The sequence below is a fragment of the Octodon degus genome, unplaced genomic scaffold (genome assembly GCF_000260255.1).
Source record: "Octodon degus isolate 3935 unplaced genomic scaffold, OctDeg1.0 scaffold00022, whole genome shotgun sequence".
NCBI lineage: Eukaryota > Metazoa > Chordata > Mammalia > Rodentia > Octodontidae > Octodon > Octodon degus.
In genome coordinates this window covers 1,713,815-1,725,222 of record NW_004524598.1, presented here as the reverse complement: position 1 = coordinate 1,725,222, position 11,408 = coordinate 1,713,815, and positions in this window count along the sequence as shown.

Here is an 11,408-nt window from a genome sequence, read left to right as displayed (position 1 = left end):
CTGTATATTCAAAATAGTTCAGGTCGATATATAGCTGCATTCTCTTAATTCAATGAATAGAGAGATTTGTTCTAATAGTGTTTGTGGACAGGATATCATGTCTGTATTTTGTACAATGAATAACCACTAAGACAACAATATGCAATGCATTAATTAATTAATGAAACTGTGCTAGTAATCGGTTTTGAAACTGTTTCATTGCTATTTGTTCCTCAATAAAATTATATTTTAAAAAAGCCTAAGAGTCTTAAAGAATGATACTTCTCTGGAACAAGAAAGAATTAGAAGATAAATGGATAGGTGGTAGTGCAACAAACACAACTATACATGAACAGGTAATTTCCACAACAGAGAGCAACATTCATGAAATGTTTACCTGAAAGAAATAAGAAGTATAAGATGATGACAAAGAGAATGATAGAAATTGAAAACCCTAAAAGAAACCTGAAATAAATACAGAAAAATGGTAAATGCAGCAGGAAAACATTTAAAGAAGTATATGATGTGCAGAAAATCTGAATTTGGGCTGGCCAGATAGCTCAGGGGACTAAAGTGCCTGCTTAGGCAGAGAGCAGTAGCCTGGGTTCAATTCCTGGCAAGTGGTACCTGTCCTGCCCCCAGGGCACACTGAGACTAAGATTGATACTGGGCATAGTGGTGTGCCTGTAATCCCAGCACTTGGGGAGCTGAAAGCAGGAGAATCACTATGAGTGGGATCTATGTAGTGAGACCCTGTAGACTCTGTACTAAAATATAAAAAGAAAATCTGAATTTTTTTATTCAAAGAGAATATTGTTTCTGGAAAAAAATATGCTGATGAAATTACTGGACAATGAATATAAAAATCAAGAGGGGAACTAATAAATTCACCTCCAATAAAAATGAAAAATCAGTTTGCACTTTTATTTAACATTTTAGGTTTTATTTTTCATTAGAAATACTATCCACAAAGGGAGCAAAATACAACCAAGAAAATAGTCTATAGTGAAATTTCTTAAATAAAAGAAACAGTACTAAATAAATTAGATAATAGATTTTAAACAAACTTTAAATGTTAATTCAAAATTTATATTTGGCATAATTTCTTTGTGGAAAGAATAAAAAGGCAATACTGTACTATTTTAAATTTCCAGTGATATGTAATTTAAAACAGAATGTTAAACCAAAGTAAATACCTACTATAATAGAGTGTATATTTGGCAACATTGTGTGAGCAATATATTTTATAAATTCTTGAAAGAATCATACGGTCTTTTGCTTAACAATCTTAAGCAAAAAAGAATGGGTGCATGGAGCCAGCAAGTTGTGGTACAATATATCAGCTAATCCTGTTTATACAAAAGTTACATTTCTTATTATATAGATCTTGCTTTATCTTGGTCTTAACCATCCAGCAGAAAAGTATGAAAACAAGGTATAAAGGTAAAGCCATTTATGAAAAGTGAAAGGGAGTTATTTTATGCTCTCCAAATCAAAAGACTAAGAACCCTGAATTTCAAATATTGTTCTTTTTTGCCAAAACCATAAATTTCAAAAATATTAGAATACATTTTTTTAAGTAAGATACGTAGAAGTACCAGAACATTAATTTGCTGTGGCTAGAATCAGATAGAAGTGAGATCAATAACCAAAAGCACCAATATCCTTAAGCTATGACAACTCACAGCTATGAAGCAACTATGACAACTCAAAGCACTGCACAACCCTCATACCTTCTATTTGGGGCAACTGCGGAAAAACAATTCCATGCACAAAAAGAATCACTACACAGATGTATTGAGGTGGCCTGATAGTGAGAGAGGTGTGAGCGCATCATAAAGGTGACAGTCATCTAGGCCTCCGGGTGTCACCATCATGTAAGCACATAGTGGTCCAGGCCTGAAGATAATACATCCCTCTGAACAGCTGAGCCTGTTCTACTTGCCACCCTCTTCAGACATCATTTGCAAAGATGCTCACTCTCTCCTGCTTTCCCCTTTCATCTGCCTTTCCCTTTTCCTCCCTCCATCTCTTGTTTTATTTTTCTTTAAGTCACTGTAACAAAATTCCCAGCTGACCAACTTGAAGGAGGAGAGATTTACTTTGACTCACATTTTCAGAAGTATTGGTGCGTGGTTAGCTGGCTCTAATGAAGAAACTGTATGTGGGAAAGGTCTGGATGGAAGGACAACTGCTTACTTGATGAGAACCAGAAATCAGAGAGAGGAGGGAGGAGCCAGGGTCGAGGATACACCCTTCCAGGTCACTACTTAAGTTACCCACCACTTCCACCCAGATCTCACCACCTAATATCACATTACGCTGCAGAACCTTCATAATCTAATCATCATCTAAAAGTCCTGAGTGCATGGGATTTTTGGGAAACTGTTCTTGATCTAAATCCTAAGAGGCTGACAATAGTCTTAGTAAGTTTATAATAACGTGGTAACAAGCCCCCAATATTTTCACAATTTCCTGTTGTTTCCTCCCTTGTTTACTTCTCCAAGGTAAAAATGTGTTTGGAAGAACCAAGTCAGTAGCTAAGCTATACTTGAAGCTATTGTTATTATTAACTAAACTACTTTAGCCAGGATGCTCTACATATTATATTCCATTTTTCTACATTGTACGATAACACAGTGATTATATGGGGTCATGGGCATCCCCATAGTATAGCACAAAAGGACTAGATCCTGAGGCAAACCATCAATGTTTATCCACACCAAATTGGGAAGGTAGGTTCTTGAGAGAGACACAAATAACCACCAGTGTCTATATCAGAAGAGATCCTTGAAGACGAGACCTCTCCCCAGGAAGCCTATGAGAAACAAACAATACTGGTGAGAAATTTGTATACCATAATAAATTGGCAAGCATCAACAGAGAAACAAAGTAAAATTAAAAATGAAAAGACTTTGAAGCAAAATGAAATCCCAGACCCTCAACCCACTCAAGACAAGCCTGAGAATAATGAGATAGATTGATACTGCAAGTCAAACACTGGAACTTTGTCAAATAATAGCAACAGAAGTGAAGACAAGAAGTGGAAAGGCTGTAGAGAAATAATCTCTCATGTACAAAAAAATTCTCAAAATCAAGGGCTTTGGAGAAGACACAGATAAAAGAATCTATGAGCTTAGAAAAATGATGGAAACAAAAACTTCCTAAAATAGGAAAGAAATGATAAAACAGAAATCCAAGAGATTAAAACCTTCACTAAAAGTAGATACACCAGATTGAATGAAGGTAAGAATAGAATATCAGATCTTGAAGACAGAATTGCAGATATTACATTACCCAGGATCAAACTCAGGACCTTGTGCTTGCCAGGCAAGTGCTTATATTGCTGAGCTATGTCCCTGGCCCAAGAAAGCTTAAAACTAGGAAGAGAACCTAGTTCTTCTTAAACCATAAAGAAAAAGTCCAACAGTTGCAAGATAAAGCAAAGAACAGCAAAAGATTGATTGGGGTCCATAAGAAAGCTGAAGACAGCACAAATGCAAAAAACTCTGATATAATGGCAGAAAACTTCCTAGACATGGATAAAAAGAATTAGACATACAAATAAATGAAGCATGGCCAGCTAGATAGCTCAGCTGACTAAGCGCCGGCTTAGGCAAGAGCAGGGACCAGGGTTCCATCCCCCCAGCACACTGGCCCTGACCTTGGGCACACTGAGCTGGCCACTGAGACTGGGTGTGGTGGTACATATCTGTAATCTCAGCACTAAGGAGGCTGAAAACAGGAGGATCACTACTATTCTGAGGTACACAGTAAGACCCTGTACCAAGTACATTAAAAAATGTTAAAAAGAAACAAATATATGAAGAATGTAGAACTCCAAAAAGCCATGACCAAAATAAATCTACTCCAAGGCCTATAACAATCTAGATTCCAAAAACTCAGCACAAGATCAAATTACTAAAATTTGATGTCTAAAGTTGTGATGTCTCTTGCTTTGTTCTTGTTGCTCAGGATTTCATTTATTATTCTAGGCCTCTTCTAGTTCCATGTGATCATTTTATCTAGTTCCTTTAGGACCATTTTATGGATGTTTTGGTTGTGTATGTATTAAACTTGCATATCACTTTTAGAAAGATGACCATTTTGATAATATTGTTTCTGCTTCTCCAGGAACAGGGGAATCTTTCCATTTTCTTATTTCTTTTTCAATTTCCCTTTGCAGAGTACTACAGTTTTCATTGTAGAAGTCTTTCACTTTTTATTGGATTAATAACAGTACTTTTATGCTATTGTGAACTGTATTGATTTTCTATTTTTTTCTCACTGAATTCAGTATTAGTGCACACTAGCACTGTTTATTTTTGCTTGTTGATTTTGGATCCTGCTTCACTGATAAATTTGCTTATTAAATGTAGTGATGCATTGGTGGAATTTTCTGGGACGTATATGCAGAGGACCATGTCATCTGCAAATAATGGTAATTTGACCTCTCCATTTCCTATATATTTTCTTTTCCCTTCATTCTCTTGTTTGATTGCACTGGCTAGTGTTTCCAGGACTCTATTAAACAGGATTGGTGATACTGGATATACTTGTCTTATTCCTAATTATCCAGGGAAAGCTTTTAGGTTTTCCCACTTAATATAATGTTGGCAGGAGGTTCGTCAGTAATGATTTTTGTCTGATGGAGATAAGGTCCTCTATACTTGTTTTCTTTAGAGTTCGATCACACATAGGTGTCAGACTTTGCCAAAGGTTTTTTCTGTGTCCATTGGGGTGATCGTGTGATTTTTTCCCTGCTTCTGTTTATATGATATTAGATTTATTGATTTATACATGATGAATAGCCCTTGCATCCAAGGGATACAGCCTACTTGGTCAGAGTATATAATTTTTCTGATGTTTTATTGTATTCTGTCCATTTAAAAAATTGGCCTATAGTTCTCTTGTTTTCCTTGGATCCTTGTCTGGTAATGCTAGATTACAGGAATGGCATAGGGAGAATTCTTTCCTTTCAATTTTATTAAAGCATTTGAGAAGTATTGGCATTACATTTTCTCTGCAGGTCTTGTAGAACACAGTGGTGAAGTTATCTGTATTAGGTTGTTCTTTGTTGGTAGGTATGCAATTACTGCTTCACTATCACTGACTCTTACTGAATTTTTCATGGGCTTTATAACTGCTTGGTTCAATTTGGTAACTCATATTTATCCAGGAATCCATCCAATGTTTTCTGGATTTTCTAATTAATTAGAGCACAACAATGCTTTTGACGTAGTTACAAATAATCTTCTAGATTTGAGGAATATCCCTTGTGAATTCACCTTTCATTTCTAATCACAGTGATCTTATTCTCCAGCACCTCTTTTGGAGGTGCAAAGGAATGGATAAACATTTATTTTACTTATTCTTTGAAAAAATTGTTTTTAATTCATAGATTTGCTTGTTTTTTCTCTCAATTTCACTAATTTTTGCTCTGCCCTTTTCACTTTCCTTCCCTATACTACTAGCTTTGGATTTAGACTGTTTTTGTTTTCTGTAGCCTCATAATGGATCATTATTTGGGCTCACTCTGTTTTACTGAGTTAGACATTCACAGCATTAAATTTCTCTTGAGAGTTGCTTTTGTTGTTTCTCAAGGTTTTAGTATGTTGCATGGGCATTATGACGTGATTCTAGGAACTGTTTTAATTCTTTCTTTAATTTTTTTCTGTGACTAGTTGATTAGCCAACAATGTATTATTCAATTGTTATATGTTTGCATAACTTCTGTGGTTTCTTTTTCCATTGCCTTTTAGTTTCATTAAATTATTATCTGATAATATGCAAACATCTCTTCTTATATAATTGATAACCCCAACAAGAGAGCTTTCCTTTATTACTTCATCTAAAACCATTTATCTCTCTAAGTCTTCTCTAAATAGCACTACCATTGGCTTAAGACTTCAACATATGCATTTAAGATCCATTCAGTCTAATTTATACGTTTCTACCACTATTCTCCAAATTATATATAGTTCTTACATGCAAAATATATTCATTCCACCCTAGGAGCCCCAAAAGTCTTAACTCATTCTACAATTTGTTTGTTTGTTATTTTTATGTATTTGGTACAGGGTTTCACTACGCAGCTCAGATTCATAGAGATTCTCCTGTTTTTAGCCTCCCCAGCACTGGGATAACAGATGTGTATCACCACATCCATTGTTGGTGGTCAGTTCAGCTTGCCTGTGGTGAGGACTCGTATAGCATGTGGTGCCAGGGATTGAATGCTGACACTGCTCTTGCCTAAGCAGACACTTACTACACTGAGCTATCTCACCGGCCTTCACTCCAGAGTTGAATCAAAAATAATTACAAAGTCTAAAATTTTTGTAAATATCATCAGAAATAAAACTAATAAGCTTTAAACTATATAATTGGTAATGTGACAAAATTACTCCCTGGCTATGAATCTATAAATCCAGGCAAGTTATATGCTTCTAAAACACAAAACCAGGACATTCATAACATAGATATTCCTATTACCAAATAAAGAAATGGGAAAGAAGATAAGAATGAGTCCCAAACATATACAATACCTAGAAAGAGAAATTCCATGAGATCTTAATGTATAATAATAATTTTTTGTGACTTGATGCTCCACCCTCCAGTTCTGCTGGGGAATTCCTGTCCTCAGGTCCTACTGAATACTATTGCTTAGTTTAGTCTGCCTTAACCATTCTCACAGCACTTACATCTGGGCAAAGTCCTCCAACATGATACCTACCTGAATAGTAACATATTGATTATCTCTTATAATGTATTGAAATTATACCAAAAATGGGTCCACTTCTGCTTCATTATAAAGTCCAAAATTTGTAAGCCAAACAACAGTAAATCAGAGATGGTGTATACGCAGTTTTTTCAAGGTGTAAGTGTGGGCAGAAATTGTCTATAGCTGAATGGAAATGTATTTAAACTTTGAGGTTTTTGCTCCTTCAACAACAAAGGAAAATATTTGTAGTAAAAGCAGTCTGTTTGAGTGTCTTAGCGTGTATGCATTTGTTCCAGATTGCAAACCCACTTTTCTTGCATAAAGAAGTGTTTTACACAAATGCATCCTGAAAATTTTTATGTTAAGAGATCCCTCAAAAACTTAAGTAGGTATCACAATATTAGATCTATAATGTTCTCATTATTTACCTTAATTTTGAGATACATTTTATTTCAAGATTCTCTTCCTGTTCTATACTTTCTTGATGAAAACTATGCTAAAAGGGAAAAGTTTTACTACTCAGCCCTAATTGACTTCAACGAAAGAAAATCTGTGATTATTTAAGAATCTTCTATGTAGAAAACACTCAACCAACCTCCTAAATGCCCTTTTCAAAACTATTCCTAAGTATAGCAAACTACCATGACTCAAACTAATGTTGCATTCATTCACCAAAATTGTCAGATGTCTGCGAGATTAATTGCATGACACTTCCAGTCTTATTTTTTGCAGAGTACTGATGCAGACATTTTGTTTTCTCCTATCTTTCCCAACACTCTCCTCCCCCTTCTCTTAGCAAGTTTTATGAACATTCTCTAAAATTGCTTTGGATGACCTCTACTTCTTGCTGTTATGCCAGTGTATGATTTCCCCTGATTGAAATTTGATTGAATAAAATGACAAATAGAATATAAGAAAAACAATCAAATGCCCATTCACAGATTAGGCTATAAAAATATGGACTTTCATCTCTCCCTGATGTCTTTGCTCTCTATTGAATCAATTACTCTATCATCTAGCCTTTTTTTTTTTTTTTTGGTGGAACCCGGGATTGAACTCAGGCCCTTGCACTTGCCAGGCAAGCGCTTATTCTACTGAGCCATCTTCCCAGCCCTGAATCATTTACTCTAGAAAGTAAGTGGTTGTGTAGTGAGTAATTATAGAAAAAGCTCAGGAAACAAAAAAAAACCGATTTCTCCAACTAACATCATGCAGTTATCTGAGATCTGCCCAAAACCATGTAAATAAGAATGGAAGACAATTAATTTTAACTGAAGCCCTGAACTGACTGCAACCCCATTAATGCCTTGTTAGGTCTTATATGTTACAAGGTAATTTACTTACAAAAGGATGAGATAATAGATATTTTTCTTTAAACTTCTAAAAATTTGGGCAACATGTTGTGTCATAATAGATAACTAAACAGGTAATATCTCCACATATTTTAACTGCAAACATTTGAAAACATCAGAACTGATAGGTCAGAATTCAAAGTTTCCCAGGCACCTTGCCCCAAACACACTCTCTCTCTCTCTCTCTCTCTCGGTTTCCCAGACACTCTGTCCCCAAACTCTCCCCCTCCCTTTCCCCTATCTGGAGCCAAACCCAAAACCACGGAACAGGTCTACCTGACTTTGATCTGGGCAAGCAACCATACAAACTCTTCTTTGTTCAAATTAAAGGTCCCTCACAGACCAGGTAGCACTGCCAACATTAGCTCTCCCTCCACTGTTCCAGCCCATGATCACCGTCCCTAAAAAAACCCTAGAAAGTCTCCTACTCCCCCTTTTTCCATTGTTGTCTTGGTCCACTAGACAGCCAGCCTACTTGATGCCCCCAGTAAATCTTCAACTAGAATCAGAATGCTTGGTCTGGTTGATTGCATGGGTTCATACCTAACATTTGGTGCCGAAACCTGGGAGGGATGCCAAGGCATCTGCCCGACCCTCTCGACCAGGGGCTTGCCCCAGTCCACCGCCAGCCCTTCTGAGCAGACCGTGAGCCTCTGACCTCCCTTGCTGAACTAACCAGCCATGACACCCAAAACTGTAAGTATTCCTTGTTGCACATTCAACCCATCTTAAAATTCAAACCTCTCCATTGTCCAACTTGTTAGGAAAACAAGACAAAGAAGGTGATTTCTTCAGTCTCCTCTCACCCACCCTCCACTCAGTCTTCTCACCACTCTGGACAATTCTTCAGTACCGACTCACAACTATTCTTTTGTTGTAGACTATCTTAAGTTTGTCCTTAGAGGCCTCTTAGACTTCTCTGACCTCAAAGTGAAATGCCTAATTTTTCTGATGCTCTCTAAACCTAAGCTTTCTACTTCCATTACTTAGAGTCCTCAAGTGTTACACTGGGGTGATAATTACTCTCAGCCATTACATAACCAATTTCTTTCTTTTTTTTATTTTACAGAAACATTTTTAATATTAGTTAAGTCAGCCTTGCATATCCTGGAATCCACGGTTAAAGGGGGTGTCATGGGCCATGCCTCTGTTCCCAGCACTCTCAGGCAGAAGCATAGGTGCAAGTTTGAGGTCTTCTGGGCTGCACAGGAAGTTCAGTGTTAACTTGAACTACATAGTGTGTCCGTGTTTCAAAACCCTTCCCCTCCAAAAACGAGGGGAGGGGAATGAAAAACAAAACCAAAGTTAATGGCTAATGAACTTGTAGTGCTGGTTCTCATTTATTTAACCACCCTGCTATCATTTTTTCAATTTTTATCCTAGTTGTGCTAAGGATTTAGCAGTTTTACTGTTCTTAAAACTTCTTTAAAAGTTTTTATTTCTAAGATGTGCCATAATCCCACCCAAAGTACAGTAAACTGGTTTTGGAATTAATCCTGCAACATGAAGTAGTCAAAGGATGAGCAATCCGAGACCCCAGTCCTGAGCAACAAGATATCATTCCTCCAGCAACTCAGTCTCCAGGATTTTGGGTCAGCTTTTTGCTTATGTGTTCATTTGTTTGTTTTCTCCCCCAGTAGACCTTATCCTGTCTAGCTTGAGCAGGAGAGGTGGTGTACACCTGAAGTCTATAGCCAGGAAAAGATGCTGATTTCTCATTAAAGCTTCTGAAGGTCTTCCAAGAAGGACAAGAATTTGTCACATGTAATTATCAATGGAAAGTGCAATAGCCATGCAACAGTTCCTCAGGTATAGATGCCTTCATACCTATTCACTCACCACCAGCAATTTGAAAGGACCATCCAGACCCTTCCAGGGTCTTTGTGGAACACCCCGAGAGCCTTCCCGAAGCTCATCACTCCCAAGACAGGCACCAAGCCAGGCCAAATCAGGAAGCCCATGAGAGCAGCGAATGTGGGCTGCCCCCTTTCCTCTAAGTTAGGCCTCTCTTGTCACACAGAGCATTCCTATACATAACCAGTTTCTGTCTTCTCTTTCAGACTTCTACATGTTGAAATGTTCCTACTTCTCTATTGTCTTTCTCTTCTCAGACCCACCACAGAGGTTTCTTTCTTTTCCATCCTGATATTATGACTTTTCCACTTATATTTCCAGCTCTGATCCTTTTTCTGCACTCCCTAGTCATGTATTTAGATGCCCACTTTACATCTCCATTTGCCTACCTCACATACATTTCCACTTTAACTTCTCTTAAACTGGTATTTTGCACCACCACATTGTCTCATTTTTCCACCAGTCCTCTCAGCCTTCCACACCTTTTAAAATGGCACGCTTATGGATGTAGAATTATCTGTTGCTTACTTTTCTATATATTTTTACTATTCCTTGTTTAGCACCAAAACTTGTCCTATAAATAGCCAAAAAACAAAATAAAATACAACATTCAGTCTTGTCTTTTTTTCCTTCTCGTAGTTATAATGCTTTATCAAACTGCAATTTTTACTTATTCCTATCACTATAACTTGTTTCTATTTCCATCTTCCCTCTTGAAAACCTTTTTGGAAAATGACTATAAATCAAAAAAAAATCAGAGACGATTCTCAAATTCTGTGCAGAAATCACCCACCTCGATTAAATAAAGTACAAACTCTATCCTGATTTAAAAGACTGTGCTTTGGCTTCAGCCCAGATCTTCCACCACTGTTTTCAAACTGAGCAACCAGAGTTGCTGTGTTCATGCTTCCTCCCTGTAGCCATTAATCATATGTCAAATTAAAAGGATGAAGACACACAAACGATATTAGTAAAAGCACAGCTCTTTCTGTGTCCATGAATAACTGACAGATAGCCCAACAAGGGAAGAGGAAAAACCCACTCTGGTCGTGGGTGGCGCAAACTAACAGGCTGGAAGTTGGATAAAATACAAAAGGGAAAGAAGTAGAAAGCACACCCCTATTTTTAAAACCTCTACTTTCAACCACTGCCTTTGAACACTGCTCTCTAATTCCTTCAGTCTTCCAAAGTGAGCACACAGGCCCTCAGCCTCAGACTGTGCTACATCCTCAATCACTCTCAGTTTCTTTTCTTTTCTTTCTTTTCTTTCTTTCTTTCTTTTTTTTCAGAACCAGGGATAGAACTCAGGCCCTTGTGCTTGCCAAGGAAGCGCTTATTCCACTGAGCCATCTCCCCACCCCAGTCACTCTTGTTCTGCTGTTTGCATTCTCTTGCAGTGAGCATCTAGGAATCCTCTGACTTTCCCATACACAGATGGCCATCCTCACCTCTCCTGTTCCTGATCCTATAGGCCTGATTAGTAAATCCCCTTGCCTAATTTT